The following is a 20,307-nucleotide window of genomic DNA, read 5'->3' as shown; positions in this document are numbered from 1 at the left end:
TAAATAGAACATGGTGTAGCAACAATAAGATGGTCTTTTAGTTAGAGTAATCAGACAAATAATATAAGAGTTCCATCTGTGAGACAAGTGAAATGATAATGGTAGCAAAAGGTGAGTTAAAAGCACAGAGGAAGACAGATAACCTGGTGTGGGGAAGAGGATCCCAGGGAAAACACTGTGGGAAAAGTCATGCTTAAGAATGTTCTTAAGAGATTATGTGAACTATGTTAGATGAAGGGAAGCTTTAGATTATCTTCCTATGGAGTAAATTAATTTTATGCAGGCATGAAAATTTTTAATGTGTAAGTAAAAGAAGGGATAAATGTATGTTGAATAACTGACAATATGAAACATAGAGTCCATATTGTGGATAACTTCTTATTAATAATATTTGTTTACTGCTTCCTCATCAGATAGCAGCCATGTAGTTTGGAAGATAATGGTTTCAGATCCAGGAACATGTGTTGCTTAGGGTAAGCCAATTAGAAGAGTTGTATTTCCCTAGAGAATTATCATTCCAGGAACTTAGGTTTATATAAATCATCTTATAATGATACATAGACATCTTATCTTGTTTCAGATATGGGCATATGACTTTGGTTGGCACAATTTTACTATAGGATGGTGATTTACTTTCATATCTGTAGGAATGATAAACTCTGTCTCGTATCAGATATGAAGGCAGCAGTGATGCTATAGCTATAGACATGTCCACATTCCAGGCAGGAAGAAGGAGCAGGACAAAGAGCAGAATGATACACATGCCAGCTGGGTCATACTCCAATAAAGAACCTTCACAGAAACCATACCCAGTGAGTTGTTTATATCTTAGTGTCCAAAACTGTGTCAAATGTCTACTTTTAGCTGCAAAGGAAGCAGAGAATATATTTAGCTGCAAAGGAAGCACCTGGCTCCCCCAAATAAAATGTAGCTTCATTAGTAAATAAAAAGGTGAGAATTGATATTAAGTAGCCTACTAACAGTTTCTAACATATAGTCCTTGACCTCAAAGTGTTCATAGTCTATTCTGGAAACATACATATAAAAATACTTACAATATATTTTAAATTCTACTTCTACCAACAAGGTATCGCCAAGGAGAGAGCAATATTTGGATGACAAACGTTTGCCTGTAAGAAAGCAATAGATTACATTTCCCTATGTAGAAATTCAAGGCAGTTTCTAGCTTCAAGGCACAACAACTCCAATACTGTAGAAAAGAAAATGAAAGAAAGAAATTAATACATTTTGAAAACCAATAATGGGCATTATCTGTGGACTGATTCCCTGATGCATTGTTTGAGAGAAAATAGCAAAAATAAAACCAAAGTAGAAAGCCAAGGCAGTATTGGAGGCTTTTCTCAGAGCACTGTTGGCTACTTCACTAGGAAGATGGAGAAATGTGGTGCCTGACAGCCTCAGTGGCTGAACTCTCTTGGGGCTATAATGCACACAGTATTAGCAAGTCTCCGTAGCCAACCCATGGGGGAAAAAAACTCACAAAAACAAACAAACCACAGCGGTCTCAGCTACTAAGAGAAGGCAACCAGCCTCCCACAGCTACAGAGGGCCCCAATACACCATCTTCTGCAGAGTTTGTGCAGCCCACATGAAGCACAGAATTTTCATGTGGTAGATAATAAGTACCTATCACCAAATATCTAATGTTGAATACTGCTTGATAGTAAGTGAAAGTAGCAGCCAAGGAAACACAAATAATAGAGCCAACTGAAAAAGATCATTTAATAGTGAAATGACACATACATAAAATAAAAAGCAATTATTTAAAAACATTCAAAATTTTGGAAATAAAATATACCTATTCAAATAACAAATTTAACTTAATATAATGTCCAAATAACAGAATGGATATTGATATTGAGCTAAGAAAATCTTCCTGTACAAAATTTTAAAAAGTGAAGAGGTATAAAATATGAAATACAAATGAAGAGTCATGGAGGATATATTAAGACTTTCCAATATGCATCTAAAAGTAGATCCAAAATCATTGAGTTAAAAGAACAAAAGGGAAAAGAAAATAGAGTGCCTGAGACTTTCTCCAAAACTTAGTAGAACTGTTATTTTAAAATACTTCACTAAGAATCGAACACATCATTTTTTCACACTTATCATTTATATTCAACAAAATGAGAATAAGGCTGGCTTCAAATTTCTAGGAAAAGAGAAAGTTACTTTAAATCAGGAATGGTTTTCTATCTTTATCACCATGCAAGGACCAGGGTTCTCTAGTCACGCAAGAACTCGGAAAGTTCACCTGTTAAACACATTAATAGAGAATGTACTTCAGCAAAAAAAGAAAAGTGGATTCAGAATAAAATGGGTATTTCAAGAAGCACTAAAGAGCACACATATCAGTTAGAAGAGATCTGGTATGTTCAGGTGGTATGGCTGTAGACAACACACATATCAATTAAACATGTTAGATATAAATAAATATTGATACTATTAAATAATTACCTTAACAGCAATTTGAAATATTATTCCAGATTATAGCAACATGGATACTGATCAGAGAGTGAGTAGGAGTAAAATCCAAGCAAAATACAAATGTATAAATATCTTTGCCTTCAGCGGAGTGTGTGCAGGGGTGGAGAATATTTTCACAGGCAAAGATTTCTTAGAACACCAAAACCATAGGCATCATGGAAATATGATAAATTCACTTTATTGACATTAAATATAGCTGTTCTTTAAAAGACAGTGTTGTGAAAATAAAAAGGCAGTTAATAGAAACTACCTGCAAACGTAGTGTCAAAGAACTATCTAGAATATGTAAAAAATGCTTACAAGTCAACAATAAGAATAAAAAATAAGCAGTTGAAGATGAGTCAAATGTTTTAATGAGCACCTCACAAAAGAAGACTTTAGACTTACTGAAAACCAAATGCAAAGGATCTCACTACCAATATTCATCAAAACACAAGATACAAATTGAAGGAACAAGCAATTGAAAGAACAATGAGATACTGCTATTCATGCCCTGTTGAAGGGTTAAAATTTAGTAGCTTGACAATAGCAAATAATAGCAGAGATGTGAAACTCTGGTACACTACTGGTTCTAATGCAAAATTGTACAATCTGGAAATTACTTGGCTAAAATTAGAATTAAAAAATACATTTATTTTTGTAGCTAATGTAAAAGGTGTTGTTATTGATTTGATTCTCAGCTTGGTTGCTGTTCGTGTACAGCAGAGCTACTGATTTGTGTACAGTAAATTTTGTATCCTGAAACTTTGCTGAATTCATTTATCAATTCTAGGAGCTTTTTGGAGGAGTCTTTAGGGTTTTCTAGGTAAACGATCATATCATCAGCAAACAGCGACAGTTTAACTTCCTCTTTAACAATTTGGATTCCCTTTATTTCTTCCCCTTGTCTGATTGCTCTGGCTAGGACTTCCAGTACTATATTGAGTAGAAGTGGTAAGAGTGGGCATCCTTTTCTTGTTCCAGTTCTTAGAGGAAATTCTTTCAACATTTCCCCATTCAGTATTATGTCGGCTGTGGGTTTGTCATAGATGGCTTTTATTACATTGAGGTATGTCCCTTGTACGCCGAATTTGCTGAGGGTTTTAATAATAAAGAAATACTGGATTTTGTCAAATGCTTTTTCTGCACCTATTGAGATGATCACGTGATTTTCATTTTTAATTATTTTTATGTTCTGTATCACATTTATTGACTTGCGTATGTGAAACCATCCCTGCATTCCTGGTATGAAACCCACTTGATTATGGCGGATTATCTTGTTGATATACTGTTGGTTAGCTAGTATTTTGTTAAGGATTTTTGCATCTATGTTCATCAGGGATATTGGTATTTAGTTTTCTTTTTTGTTTTGTCCTTTTTTTCTAAGATAGGGAGTAAGACAAAAATGGCCACTCATACCAGTCTCATTCAATATCATGCTGGAAAATTAAGTCAGTTCAATATAACAAGAAAAAGAAATAAAATATACACAGAGTGGAAAGGAATAAATAAAAATCCCCACTTACAGGAGATATGATTGCACAGAAAATATCAAGGAATCTATAAAAAATTATATAACTAATGAAAGAGTTGGACAAGGCCATCAGATACAAGGCCAATAAGCAAAAACACAGTTGTTTTTCTATATAGTACTAATAATTAATTGGACATATTTTTTAAATAATATTTACATTCACTCAAAAATCATGAAATGCATAGCTACAAATCTAATAAAACTTGTGCAGAATCTATATACTGAAAACCACAAAATGCTCATAAAAGAAATCAAAGAAGATCTAATTAAATGGAGAGACATACAGTGTTAATGAATTGGAAAACTCAACAAGTAAAAATGTCAATTATCTATTTATTCACAGGAAGATATAATACAATTTCTATCAAAATTCCAGCAAAATATTTTTTAGATATAAACAGGTTTACTTTAATGCTTACATGGCAAGGTAAAGGAACTAGAATAGCAAAAAATTTTTGAAAAAGGATAAAGATGAAGGGGTTATTATTCATTCTGATTTCAAATTTCTTATTATAGAGCTATAGTAATCATACTGTGTGGTATTGGTAGAGAGAGAGACGTATAAATCAGTTGAACAGAAGAGAGAGCCCAGATAATAACCCCATACAAATACAGACAACTGTTATTGACAAATGTGCAAAGGGGTTCAATGGAACAAAGATGTCTTTTCAACAAATAGTGTTAGAACAATTTGATATCCATAGACAAAAAAGACAAAAAAAAAAAAAAAAACCTCGAGCTGAATCTCATGCCTTATCTAAAAAAAAAAAAAAAACTAACTCAGAATGGATTGTTAATTTAACAGTAAAACATAAAGCTGAAAAACTTTTAAAAGATGCCATAGGAAATATCTTTAAGACCTAGGACTTGCTAAAGAATTCTTGAATACCTTTGAGATCTTGGGCTTCCAAAATAATGATCTACAAAAGAAAAAAAAATCAAGAAATTGGACTTCATTAAGATTGAAATATTTTTCTCTGTGGAAGACATGCTCTGTTACGAGGGTGAAAATACAAGCAACAATGGGAGAAATATTTGGAAACCACCTGTAAGACCAAGAAATCATATCCAGAATATGCAATCAAGTATCGAAACTCAACAGAAAGAGAATAAACAACTAACTTTCAAAAATAGACAAATGACAGTTACTTCATCAAAGAATACGTAGATGGCAAGTAATCACATGAAAAGTTTTATATTATTTACCATTTGTAAAATGCAAACTGAAACCATGATGGGGTGGCACTATACACTAGTAAAATGGCTAAAACTTTTGTAAAGAAAACACTAAAACAAAATTAGTGACAATAAAGGACAGAAATTGTGATTCATTGCTGGTGGAAATACCAAATGGACAGTTAGAAAAATAGTGTAGCAAGTTCTTGTAAAGTTAAATCTACACTTACCTTGTGACTCAGTAGTCCCACTACAAAGTATTTACTCAAAAGTAAGGAAAACTATGTTCTCACCAAAATCTGTACGTGAATATTTATAGCAGCACTATTCATAATCTTCCAAATTGTAAATGACCTAAATGTCTTTTAGGAAGTGATTGGATAAACAAACTGTGTTGCATCCAAAAAATAGAATAGTAATAAAAAGGGTTGAGTTAGCCAGATAATCAAAGTTATCATCAATAGTATTAGTCATGATAGTATGTATTCTTGATGTGGTGTGATAGAAATGACAAAGGTAGACTTCTGTGATCTTCCTCCCCAAAACTCATAACCTCAGTGTAATCATGAGAAAAACATCAGACAAATCCTAATCTAGGGACATTCTACAAAATGCCTCGTCAGTACTCCTCAAAACTGTTAAAATCTTCAAAAATAAGGACAATCTGAGAAAAATGCCACAGCCAAGAGGAACCTAAGAAGACAATGCAAGTAAACATAATGTAGTATCATTAATGACACCTTGAAACAGAAAAACAGCATTAGATTAAAATGAAGGAAACATGAATGATGTATGGACTTTAAATATTGGTTCCTTAACAGTGAAAATATACCATACTACTACAAGATATTAATAACAGGTGGAACAGTGTGAGGGCTACAGGAACTCTGTATACTATCTTCATATTCTTCTGTAAATCTGCAACTGTCTGAAAATGAGTTCATTAAAATATTTTTAATTGCATGAAAAGAAACTTTATAATTAAAGCCATATATGAAATAAAGTTTTAAAAAATATGAAGCAAACCATTGATATATACAACAACTTGGATGAATCTCAGAGACATTACTCTGAGTGAGAGAAACTAGTCTCAAAAAGTTACATACTGTATGGCTCCACTTAGGTTCTCAAAAAGACTACAGTGATGGAGAACGTATTAGTTATTGTCAGGGGTGAGATGCTCGAAGGAATTTGATTGTGAAGTGATAGCAACAGGAAATTTTATGAGGTGAGAAAACTATTTCATCTCTTTGATGTGGTAATGGTTACTCAAATCTATACATGTGGTAAATTCAAATAATTTACATCAAAAAATTTTTTATGTTGATCAAAGATAAGTAAATTAAAAAAATAAAGAAGCAAGTTATAGAAATGTACATATGGGATGGTTATTTGGGGATGAGGAAGGGAAAGAAAAAAGTACATAGCGCTCTGTGGGCTTCTATGTGCATGGCAATCATCTGGAAGAGTAAAGAACCCACTAAACGTAGTAATTTGGGCCAAGCTGGATAAAGACTTTTCATTATTTTCCTTTAAATATTTCTGAGTTGGCTATTTATTTTAAAAGTAAATGTAAAGAAAAAAAATTTTAAAAGTGTACCCAAGGATTTTTACAGGAATAGTCATAGCTTTTTTCTTTATAATAGCCAAAATCTAAAAGCAAACCAAATGTACACGTAAAGAGGAGTGAATAGACAAATTGTGACTTTGCCATGTAAGATACTACGTGGCTTAAAAAGTAAAACAGATGAATCTCAAAAGCATTGTGCTACTCAAATGGACTCAGTCACCAAAGAGTACATATTACATAGTTCTATATATATCAAATTGTAAAGGAGGCAAACACCTAGTGTAAAAAAAAAATTATAGATTATCTGGAATGAAGGGGGTTGTAGTGTCTGGGGGAGGAGATGACTAAGTAGGGGATTGAGGGAACTCTTTGGGGTGATGAAGATGTTCTATACCTTAATTGTGTTAGTGGTAAAATAAGTGAATATATTTGTCAAAATTTACCACTTAAATGAATGCATTTTATTGTACGTAAATTATACCTCTAGGTTGATTTTTTAAAAGGACGTACCTTATTTAACATTGTATTTTTTTTAAAAATTGGGCTATTAGAGGGGGAATGGGAAAATGGCTTGGAGAAACTGATGTCATTTTGTTTCCTTTTAGTTTCATGCACCCTACCAATAAGCTTCTTTCAATTTTTAAAAGCCTGGTTGACAAACTGAATCTTGAATGTAAATAATATATATTAGCTTCAGAAATTGTACATAATTTTAAATTTAAAGCCATGATGTAATTATTATCTCTTGTTTTTCAGCATGAGAAAAGTTAACATTTTTCAGAGTACAGTTGAGGTATCTGTGAGCAACTAGAATGGGAATCATTATTGACAAAGAACAAAACCGAGTAAAGTCCAAGCACTGTGATGGAGGATTAGGGTCTCTACAGAGCACAGTCCACGACAATTTTGGTGGCAAGGAAAGGCATCACCATTTCTAGTATTTTCTTTTTTTTTGTTCCATGTTTTCCCTTTTCTTATGAATTGTATGAGAGAACTCATATATCCTTCGTAATCCTTTTAAATTTTTCTAAATTGATTGGTATGGAATGACATATGATTGTGGTTTAATTTATATGTTCTTGATTAATAGTGAAATTAAACGTCTTATTTTGTATTAACTGACCATTTGCGTTTCAACTTATGTGACTTCCTATTCACATCTTTGTCACTTATTTTACTTGGCTGGTTTTTTTTCTCTTATTCTATGTATATGAGTTTCATAATATTAATCCTTTGAAAGTTCCAAGTGATGCACATATCTCTTCTTGTGGCTTGTATATTTCTTTCTTTTTCTTCTTTCTTAATGTTTGCTTTTTGTAATTTAAATCTTAGGTGACTAGCTCGCATAGAAGTTACTTTTAAGAATGTTTTAAGGGTGAAAATATTCTTCTTTCCATTTGGGTGGGGGAGTTAAACAATTCTTCTGTCAAATTTATTGAATAATTCATCTGTCCCACTGGTTTTAAATGTCTTCATCTGCATACATCAAATTTCTATATGTGTATGGGTCTGAATCATTGGTTTCTTCATCCTTTTATCAATGGTGAATTACCAGAATTTCATTAACGTTATATTTAGTCTTCTAAATTGTAGAACAGTCTCCCAATCTTGTTCCTCTTTTTCAAATTCACTATGCCTATTCTTGAATATATAGTGTGATCAGCTTGAGAACGTTTGTAAAATAAACTTTTGTGATTTTATTTGAAATTGCAATTAACAGTGGAAGAATCTTCATCATGATATTGACTTTTCCCATTCATAAACATGGCATATCTTTAAACTTACTTGCATCTTATCTTCTCTGTCTAAATTTTATAATATCTACTGATGTTAGAATTAATCTTGAATATCTTATAGGCTTTGTTACTTTTCTAAGATGGTCTTTTTATTACATTATAAAGTTTTTAATAATATTTTACTGACATAAAATATAGTTTCAATTTAAAATAACTTATTATATCTACTAATATTTCTATAGATGTGTCTGGATTTTTAGGTAGACAATTTCTTTTCTGAAAACATTCCCTTCTGTTTCTTAATTTCTAAATTTTAAAACTTATTTCATAGTTTAGAATATCTAATGCAATACTGAATAGAAGTATGATACAAGACATCCTTGTCTTGTATACGGATTTAAAGGAAACTATTACATTTGCTTTGAAAAACAATGTTTGTGTAAGTTTATGGTAAATAACATTTATGAAGAAAAATTTTTCTATTTCTAGTGTTATAAAATGTAAATGTGATTTAATGGTTTATTCTTTATTGAAATTTTCTAATTATTTTCACTACTACTTTAATATTTACTGTATTGGTTAAAATAGATTTTTAAATATTAAATCAACTTTGAACATTATAATTTGGTATTTTTTAAAAGATGATTTTACTATGTTCATATATAAAATTAGTTTTAGTGATCTTTCCTCATATACTTCTTGCATTGTCTGCTATAAAAACTTATACTATCCTTATAAAATGATTTGGTAAGCATTGAATTTTTTTACTCTAGACGAATTTATATAATATTGGGCTTTATGTTGCTTAAATGCAAGACATAATATATTTATAAAACATGTATGGGAATGCTATTTTTTGAGTGAGGGACTAGGCATAGATTTTTCAGATATAGATATACAGAGGTATTATTTTTTCATGAGTAGGGTGGGTAAGTTACAATTTTTAGAAACTATCTAGATTTTACATTTTTTATACACATTTGTAGGATTTTAGTATTTTTTAAAACTGGCAACATTGCACATATTTGACGTGTAGCATTTTCGTTATCGTATAATTCTAAATGTTTCCTAGGTTTCATTACAATTTCTCGTGTAATCCACTGTTTACTTATAGTAGGTTATTAAATAAAATTTAGGCTCTATTTTTACTTTACCTTAGTTCTTTTCAGCTTAGAGAAGCTATTGTATACAACAACTACTCCCACATGCCTTTTTTTGTGAAAATATTTATTTTGTGTCCTAGAACCTGATGAGGTTTCACAAGTCTACCACTGTGGGCTAGAAAAATTCAAATTCTCTGCATTATAAATAGAGGTATTATATATGTTTGTTTGAACTTAATATTTGTTCACCATGTTGTTCAAATCTATATTTTTACTGATTTTTCTACTTATCAATAACTAAAATAGGTATACTAAAATCTACAAAAGTGGATTTATAAATTTCTCCTGATAATTATGCTAATTAATGCTCTGTATGAATTTGAAACTATGTTAAATAAAACAAAACTTTGGAATTGTTATATTTATTTTATGGTATTTTCTTCTTACTAATGATTATGTATACTTATTTTTAAACTATTAGAACTATATAACAGCTTAATTTATGTTAACTAGGATTATTTAAAAATTCTTTTAAATACCAAGTTCAGTCAAATCAGGTTTGTTACATTTATTGATTTTTATTATTTATATCATATTATTTGAATATTTACTTTTAATTGCTTTCTTTTCCCACCATTTTCCTTTTATAATCTTCAACTTGTCAAATTTTATCTATTCCACATTTTACCTCTATTACTAAGAAAATTAAGCATTAAACTCTTAACTTATTTACTTAATAAAGTCTAGTGTTACCAATTGTTTCTCTCATTCTCACAAAAATATCCACAATTTTTAAATCCCAAAACTGTTACATTTTATATTTGTTTTTTATTAATCAGTATAATAGTCATTATTGTTACAACAATTATTATTTTGTACTATCAGAATTCTTTAGTTTTACCCACCTGCTTTTATATATATATATATATATCATATTATATATAATTTGTTCATCTTTGCTTTATATATCTCATTCCTTTTTCCTTCTTTTAATTTCTTTCTTTCTGATTTATATCATATAGTCATTCTTTTGGGACTGGCATATAAGTATTATTCTGTTCCTATCTCATTTTCATTCTTTAAAAACAAATATTTGGTTTTATCACTGGAAGAAATTTGTATATATGTATGGTAAAAAGCATGATGTGCCAGTAAAGTTGTATATTATTGAATGTGCAAATCAAGTTCATTAACATATTCATTATCTCACATACTTATCTTTTTTATGGTGAGAACATGTAAAATCTACTCTCTTAACATTCTTCAATTATATAATACATTGTTATTAATTATAATTATTATGTTTTAAAATCTATCTCCTGAACTTATTCTTCCTGTACAACTCAAATTTTGTATCCTTTGACCACCTCCCCCATCCCCCACCACCTCACTCAGTAACCACCGTTTTACTCCACTTGTATGAGTTAAACTTTTTTAGATTTCACATATAAATGAAATTGTGAGGTATCCGTCTTTCTGTGATTGGCTTTATTTCACCTGGCATAATATCCTCCAGGTTATCTCATGTTGTCACAAGTGACAGAATTTTCTTATTTTTTAAGGCTGAATAGCATTCCATTGTGTGTATATATCATATTTTCCTTAACCGTTTTTGAACCAAGTTTAAAAAATAGAACTGCCATGTTACCCAGCAATCCCACTACTAAACATGTATTAAAAAAAATGAAACAAGTATGTCAAAGAGATGTCTGCACTCCCTTGTTTATTGCCACATTATTTACAATAGCCAAAATATGGTATCAACATGTGAATATCTAGTTTTCATGGCACTATTTTTTGAAGAAATTGTGTGTTATGGGCAATTGTGTTGAAGATAATTTGACTATAAATGACTGGATCTATTTCTGCATTCTCTCCTATGTTCCATTGATATTTGCCAGTGTTATGCTGTTTTGTTTACTATATGTTACTAGCTGATTTTGATACCAGGTAGTGTGATGCCTCCAGATTTGTTCTTTTAACTCAAGATTGCTTTGGCTTTTTAGGGTTTTCTGTGGTCCTGTGTGAACTTCAGGATAGTGCTTTCTATTTTCTTAACAATGTCATTGGAATTTTGATAGGGATTGCACTAAATCTGTAGATGATTTTGTGCATATGGATATTTTAAAAATGCTAATCCTTCTGATCCATAACACAAGTTACCTTTTCACTTACTTGTATCTTCTTCCATCATCATACAAATCTTTCACTCTTTAGTTAAAATTATTTCTAAGTGTTTTTTGATGTTATTTTACGTGGAATTGTTTTCTTAATTTCTTTATCAGATAGTTTGTTTTGTGTATAGAAACACTACTTATTTTTGTATGTTGATTTTGTATCCTGCAACTTTACACAATTCATCTATAGTTAATACACTTTTTGTGGAATCTTTAGGATTTTCTATATAGAAGATGATGTCTGCAGAGGCAATTTTATTTTCTCCTTTCTGATTTAGATGCTCTTTATATTTCTTTTTAATAATAAATTAGCTATAGAATTGAAACATGATATTTTTCTCAGCACCTTAAAATATTTTCTCCCATTAATTTTTGTCTTCTTTTGTTGCTCTTAAAAAGTTATCTATAAGCCTAAGTGTCATTTTGTTACATGTACTCTCACTTATGATCTCTGGTTGCAATTAAGACTGTCTTCCCTCTTTTAGTGAACTTCCTTATAATATTTTAAATATTTTGTTTAGGACTTAATGTGCAGATGCTTTTGGCATCTTTGTCATGACATCTTTGCCTGTACTTATGTCCTGAATGGTATTGCCTAGGTTTTCTTCTAGGGTCCTTATAGTTTTGGGCTTTACATTTAAGTCTTTAATACATCTTGAGTTAATTTTTGTATATGGTGTAAAAACGGGGTCCAGTTTCAATTTTCTACATATGGCTAGCCAGTTCTTCCAGCACCATTGATTAAGTAGGGAATCCTTTCAGAATAAAATACCTAGAAGTACTGCTAACAAGGGAAGTGAAGGACCTCTTCAAGGAGAACTACAAACCACTCCTCAAAGACATCAGAAGGGACACAAACACGTGGAAAAACACTCCATGCTCATAGATCAGAAGAATCAATATTGTGAAAATGGCCACATTGCCCAAAGCAATTTATAGATTTAATGCTATTCCCATATAAGTGCCATTGACATTCTTCACAGAATTAGAAAAAACTATTTAAAAATTCATATGGTTCCAAAAAAAGCCCAAATAACCAAGAAAATCCTAAGCAAAAAGAACAAAGCTGGAGGCATCACACTACCCAACTTCCAATTCTACTACCAGGCTACAATAACCAAAACAGCATGGTACTAGTACAAGAACAGACACATAGATCAATGGAACAGAATAAAGAAACCAGAAATAAGACCACACACCTACAACTATCTGATCTTTGACAAAGTAATACATCTCTAGAAACACCTTTACCTGAATGTCTTTCTTGGCTTGTTTGCAATTTTTCTCTACAATGCTTAAATTTTCACTGAAGTTCTTCTTTATACAAAACAACTGGGTGGTATTTTTCTTGCAACCACCCAATTCATAACTAATGCTAATCTGTAATTTTTGAAAATTACCAGATATAAATATTAACAAAAAAATCATCTACACACCAAAAGACTAAAACAAACAACTGAAACTTTCTGTCATTTCAAGACTAGTTGGAACTATAGCCAAATCTGTACTATGTACAGGAGTCACCTAAAGCAATAATACAATGATATAAACTCAGTATGGGGGAGGAAAAAATGCATCAAAAAATTATTTTAAAAGGTGACAATATTAATAACAGATTTTATCAATTCTACTAAATAAAACAAAACAGTACAATTTGTTAAATTTGTTTTTTAGGCAGTTGGGTCATAAGAATTAATAATACATGAAGAATACAATTCAGCAGAAAAAATCAGACAAAAATATATAAATGAATAAATGGATAAAATACCTTTTAATAGTGGTAAACTCTAAAAAATAGATATAATCTATATGGGGGTTAAGGACTCATAATATGGAGATATGTTACATAATATGGTCAAGTAAAACTTTTCTCCAGTAATTCTTGAATTGTTATCTAAGAACAGGTAGGAGCCATTATAAAAACATTTAAGACAGTATTCCTCTACCCTACCTGCATATTAGAATCATCCAGGGAGTTTTAAAAACTACTCTTGACTGTTCCCTCATCCAATCTCCAAAGTTCTTATTTCATCAATTTGGGTTGGAGCACATGCATTGTTTTATATTATACCCCTTTGGTGTTTGGAATTTTCATTCTCATCCATGGCTGAGAATTGTGGATGAGAATGGCCTAGGGCCATGATTTTCCACACATTAGAAGCACCTGAGAATCGTGGATGAGAATGGCCTAGGGCCATGATTTTCCACACATTAGAAGCACCTGAGAATTGTGGATGAGAATGGCCTAGGGCCATGGTTTTCCACACATTAGAAGCACCTGAGAATCGTGGAGAGAATGGCCTAGGGCTGTGATTTTCCACATATTAGAAGCACCTGAGAATCTTGGATGAGAATGGCCTAGGGCCATGATTTTCCACACATTAGAAGCACCTGAGAATCGTGGATGAGAATGGCCTAGGGCCATGGTTTTCCACACATTAGAAGCACCTGAGAATCGTGGATGAGAATGGCCTAGGGCCGTGATTTTCCACATATTAGAAGCACCTGAGAATCGTGGATGAGAATGGCCTAGGGCCATGATTTTCCACACATTAGAAGCACCTGAGAATCGTGGATGAGAATGGCCTAGGGCCATGGTTTTCCACACATTAGAAGCACCTGAAGAGTTTTTAAAATCTCAGTTCTCAAGCTGCTTTCAAATCAATTAAATCAGAATATCTGAGGGCAGGTTCTTGGCATCAGTCTTCTTTTGCAACACTCCAATTTATTTCAATGTATAGACACAGTTGAGAACCTGTATTCTGAAGGAAGAATACTCTGAGTAGAGGAAAGAGCTAATGCAAAGGCCCAAAGGCAGAGGTAAGTTTGATGTTTTCCAAGGCCAGAAAGAAAGCCAGATTTAATGGAGGGAATGGAAGTGTGTTGCAAGATGGTATGGTAATGGCAGTTTCAATGAAAATCATCTAGCCATGATTAATCAGAAGGATAATTAGCATAATTTCTATTTAAAATTTTTTTGGCCACTGCAGAGATAAGACAATATATACATAAGAATAAAAGCAGGGATAAATTTAAGTAGTCTAAGCAAATAAAGAATATATAAAATGAAGATGAAGAAATAACTATAAGAACAAAATAAGAATTATAGAAGAGTAATTTGTAAAACACTATAGAAATAAACTTGAAAACTTAAGTGAAATGAGTCGTCAGCAAAATACACATACATTTCTAATAGACCAATAAACTAAGATGATAATAAAACATTATCAAACCACTCCCTAAAAGAAAAAAAAAACAGGCCTGGATTATAAGTGAATAAACAAATTCAAATGCTATTTAAATGTATCCAAAACATAACTTTAAGAACAAAGCTTCTAAATTGTTTTTTTGACTCTATCATAGCACTGATGGCAAAACTGGATGAAGACACAAAAGTCAAGCTAGCAAACCAAAATAGCAATACAAAAATATTACTTATTAAAATGATATCAAATTGTAAAAAAGTACTTCCTATAGACCAGGTCTGAAAAATAATTGTAATTTTTTTTAAATTTTCAAAAAAAGCATATTATTTATGCTGTATGTAAAAAATTACCTTCTGTGTGCAGATGGATTTCATTTTAGACATATAAAGATTATTTCTTTTCAGAAAACATATGAAAATAATATAGTAACTAACATATATGCAAAGACACTTAAGATTGAAATTAGTTATTGATAAGACCAAATAAATATTTGGTTACTCTGTTCCTCACTCACATTCTGAGTTGTGTGGGTTGCTGTATGGCTGGAATCTATGAACTCTACTAGGCAATGCTGAGCTGGGCTGAACTAACTGGATTCAGGCTAAAGGAGTAACCTATCTGGACCATGTGGCCCCCATGGTATAGGTCAAAGGATCAGGGTTAGTAAAACAACATAAACCCATTAAAAATATCTGTACCCATGTATCATTGGTCCAATCAAGTCACATGGCCCAATTTAAAGTCAATGGAGTGTAAAATTCATGGAAAAAGTGAGGAGAAATATATAATTGAAAAGAACCCATAAAATCTACCTCTTAAAGTAAACAAACAAAAATAAATAAATAAAAACCCTTAATATTACATGAAAATAGATACCTTCATAGAAGAAAATTAATATCTATATCTTCATAGAATAATGTAACAGGAATTGAGCTATCACCAACCAATGCCAACATAAAGCTTAACAAATTAAACATATTTTATTAAAGTGATAGAAATGAAACAGATCCTTACTTTACCAGTATTATTGAACAATATTCCCGAAATTCTAGCCAGTGCAATTAGAGAAGGGAAGGAAATGCATGGAATATAAAATTGAAAGGAGAATAGAAATGTAACAATTTTTGCAGATGTTATGACTATATAAGCAAGAAAACTCAAGAGAATATACCGCAATCTACAAACAATAAAAGAATGTTAAAAAAAAGTAGATGGTTAGCCAATTAATATAAACAGCAGCTTTCCTATATACAAATAGTGGCAGGTTAAGATAGAGAGAAAGAAAAAGTTCTGTTGTTAATTGGGTTAGCATCAATGATAATAATAATCAAGAGTATACCTAACTAGAAATGTACTGATTTTATATGAAAAAAAGCTTACACACCTATGATATATTGCATGACAAACATACAAGTGAAAGATATAAATAATCTTGAATGAATAGTAAAAAAATCATGTTCTTTGATTAAAAACTTTATTTTTATAATTCTCCCTAAATTAAATTCATAAATTCTATTCAATGCAAATGAAAACTCCATCTGCCTTTTTACTTGGAGGAACACTTGACAAAATAACACTGGTGTTCATCTAGGGAAATAAATATGTGACAATATCCAGGAAATTTCAGAAAAAGATCAGTAATGTGACCCTTGCCAGATATTAAAATGGCCACTAATGTGGGACTGTTTAGATAAATCATGGTTCTTTTATATAATAATTAATATAAAGCTATTAAAAACAAAAATATGAATTGTCATATGCAGAGTTTTAGGACATTAATTAAAATATATAAAAATATTACATAAGAATATAAATTTTAAAACATACATATCAGATGTTTCTGAAAGCATATACACATAACTATTAAGTAGTTACATATTCACAGAGGCACTAGTGGTTTTCCAGTAGGAGGAAAACTTGTACTTTTTATTGTCTGATTGCTTTTTTATCATATGCATGTATTACTTTAGTTGTTGCTCTTAATTCTCAAAAAGCTTTTCAGTGCTGATGGGTTATGATGTATCCAGGAATTGAAATGAAATTTATACCCATAACAAATCATATATTTAAACATTACTGAACAAAATACATTCAAATCATTTAAATAATTTATTTATTTAATGTATGTACTATACTATTAAATTTAAGGTATTCATTTATCCCGGAAGACATATTTAGCATAAATGTCTCTTGTTTTAATTGTTATAATATTTGACAATAACTGAAAATTACTTGATGTTTCCATTAATTTTTACAGTTTTTACTCTTAGCTTGCCATGTGAATGTATTACCATTCAAAGGAGCTAGTCAATAATATCTGGAATATTCTAATTTAGTAAAAAGCTCAGTTAACATCATTCCTTTCAGACACAAGATTAAAGAACACTGACTGAAGAGTATCATGATACAGTGTTCAATAAATCTACCATTTTCTTGAGTGGCCAGCTAGATAATTGTAGTTTCTCATAAAGCGACAATCCAAGTATTCTTTAAGCCTCATCTTTTGCTGGTGTTTCAAAATTCCAAACTAAAAGAGTCCAAGTTATTGTGATTTTCAAATACAAATATTTCAGTATCTGAAATAACTGAAATAACTCCCTAAAATATATAGAAACAGTTAGTGAAGGCTAAATGCAAAGGAAATATACCATCTTACCTTAGTTGCAACCAGATCGCTAAAACAACTTTGCCCAAGAATCTGGCCTTACAGAAACATATTTGATGTTGAAACAAGGTCTCTTTGCTAGTTATTTCGTTGCATGTCCATCTGCTATGTTGAAATTGTGCCAGCTCACAAACTGGTCTGCTATTTTCAGTAAAGCATGTGCCAAAGCAGCACATGGTTTAGACTGGCAGATTACATAAGGCTGCGAGTATCCACTATAATAAAAATTTAGTCTTTTGCCCAGTATGTTTGATCCTTAAATTGCTCACTGCACGCTCATTAACTCAAAATAATCCCTTGAAAGAGATGACATACTATTAGTTTACTTTACTGTTAAGGAATCTTGACAGAGATGAAATGACTTAACCAGAGGCACAGGTGAATATTTAATGGAATGTTTGTGTTTGTTTACCTGGAACTACATCTTCTCACTGGAGGTTTTGATATTTGTATTGGGGTAAAAAGTGTTACAATTCAATAAGGTATAGATAGATATTTTCTGAAAGAGTAGTTAGTGGTGAGAAGTAAACACTTGAAATAGCACAAATTGTTATTATAATTTCTGATATATTTGTCTGGAAATTCTTAATTTTAAACGAATAATTGAACTAATTGATCTTTCACAAGGCTACTTTGGTGGTTACTTTGGCTTATTGGACTGGCATTCTCTGTACCATAAAAGCTATTGAGAAGAAACTTTAGGAATATTACCCATTTCAACAGAATCCTTTGGAAACTTTTGAACATAATTTATTTGGAGAGACAAGTCAGGTAACGTTTAAAACTTTGTCATCTTTTACAATCTTTGTAAAGATAAAAAATATACCAAAAATTTAACTAATTACTAGCATGCACAAGCCTACTGTTTCAAAAGACCTAAATATACATTATAGCAAAGTTTCGTTACATTATCATCAGAGTTGAAAACAAGAGTTTTGATATTTTGTATTTCTTCAGACTAATTGAAGCTTTTCATCTTGATTGAATTTCTAGGTTTGCAAAATAATCAAACTGCCCCCAAAGAGTTTTGCTAGACTCCTTTATTAAGGACTTTGATGAGCACTCAGACAAGCATGCCAATCACAGTTGTGAATGGCATGAGGTTAAAAGGAATGTAGACAATATTCACCTATTACCAATATCCGAAAAAATCTCTAAAGGCAAAAAATAGATAAACCTGTAAGGTTAAAATGTTATAGCAGTTAATGTAAAGTTATCATGTTCTGAGGTCTGAAAAATCCAAGTTTATAAGGATAGAATAAAGAAGGCATACCTAGGATTAACCCACGTAAAAATCACATTGGAGTTTTAGTTTAGCTTAATAATAAGCATGGATGTGGCCAGACCAACCATCACACTCAGTTGTGAGAACCATCTTTTGAGAGAAATTTTGATAAGCAGGAGTAGAGGACACAAAACAGGATCATGAAAAAGAGTTATACAGTATAATAATAATAATATAGTAATACATATTATATTATAAAATGATACAAATAATACATATTGTGTAATACTATATATTATAATATATTATTATATAACATTTTATTATATAATATATATTTTATTATATAATATAACATTTTGTTATATAACATTTTATTATATTATATATTATATTACATATAATATTATATAACATAATGTTATATAATATATAATGTAATGTTATTATATAATATATAATATTATATAATAGTTTGAAGTAACTGAGATTACTTAACATAGAGAACTCAGGTAAGATACAATATATATTTCAAAATATTTGAAAGACAGTATATGGAAATGTATTTAGCCATCATTTGTATAATTGAAAGGGTAAGAAGAAGATCCAAAAGTTGAAAGTTACTGGGGCCGGGTTTCATTTCAAGTTAAGGGAACTTTTTTTTTTTTAACTACTCAAAAACAGAACGAGTTTTGTAAGAGAAAAATGCTTGAAGGGCATATAAAAGAGGTTAAATCATCTATTAAGGGATGGAAAGAAAACAAAGGGATTTAGAACATATTACCTTAGCAGTCCTTTTAGATTCATACATAATTTTAAATATAATGTTCTTTAGATGATAAAACCAATTGGTTGACTGTATATATATTAATTATATATATATAATTAATGAGGGGTGTGTGTGTATATATTTGTATTAATGTTTGCATACAAGCATATCTGATAAGTTGAAAGTTCTTAATATTGTGATAAGTTGATAAAGTCTTGGTAAATATTTATTAGCCCTTTAGAATGGAAAATTTTGGCCTCTGTTCTTTTTAATCCCAGTATAATATCAGTTGACTTCCTGACTAACTGTTGTAATGATTCTACTCTGTTTACGTGGTTAAAATTGACCGGAGATAAAAGTGACAGCTAAGGCAGTGTGTACAAGGACAGAAAGGCAAGATAGAGATGGGTTCCTTGAAGATGACAAGAGGAAGCCTGGATTTGCTGTAGGAGGCAAGAGGCCACTAGTAAACGGATTCAGAAGGGAATGGTTTGGTCTGAACAACAAGAAACAGGGAAATGTTAAGCTCTCAAAAGCTTTCCAAAATAAAAGGGACATGGAGAATACAAGATTTTATATGTCCTAACCCTGCTATCTAACTGAGAGGCACACAAAAGAAATGGGCCAGATAAAACTGGCATTTATCAGGAATGGAGCAG

The 20,307-nt window shown here is 31.0% G+C and overlaps 1 long non-coding RNA gene across 1 annotated transcript in view; it reads right to left on the bottom strand.

Moving 5' to 3' along the window:
* LOC104005216 (uncharacterized) overlaps positions 1–17,720 on the bottom strand; it is a 55,631-nt gene extending 37,911 nt beyond the window's left edge. The window contains exons 1-2 of the long non-coding RNA XR_008546605.1: positions 17,646–17,720; positions 810–864 (exon numbers count right to left, since the gene is read on the bottom strand). This is a non-coding gene — a long non-coding RNA (uncharacterized LOC104005216). The remainder of the gene's footprint in view (positions 1–809; positions 865–17,645) is intronic.
* Positions 17,721–20,307: the final 2,587 nt, after the last annotated feature.

The sequence above is a fragment of the Pan troglodytes genome, chromosome 13 (genome assembly GCF_028858775.2).
Source record: "Pan troglodytes isolate AG18354 chromosome 13, NHGRI_mPanTro3-v2.0_pri, whole genome shotgun sequence".
Lineage (NCBI taxonomy): Eukaryota > Metazoa > Chordata > Mammalia > Primates > Hominidae > Pan > Pan troglodytes.
The sequence above is the reverse complement of the archived record's forward strand: the minus strand, read 5'-3'. Positions and strand labels throughout refer to the sequence as shown.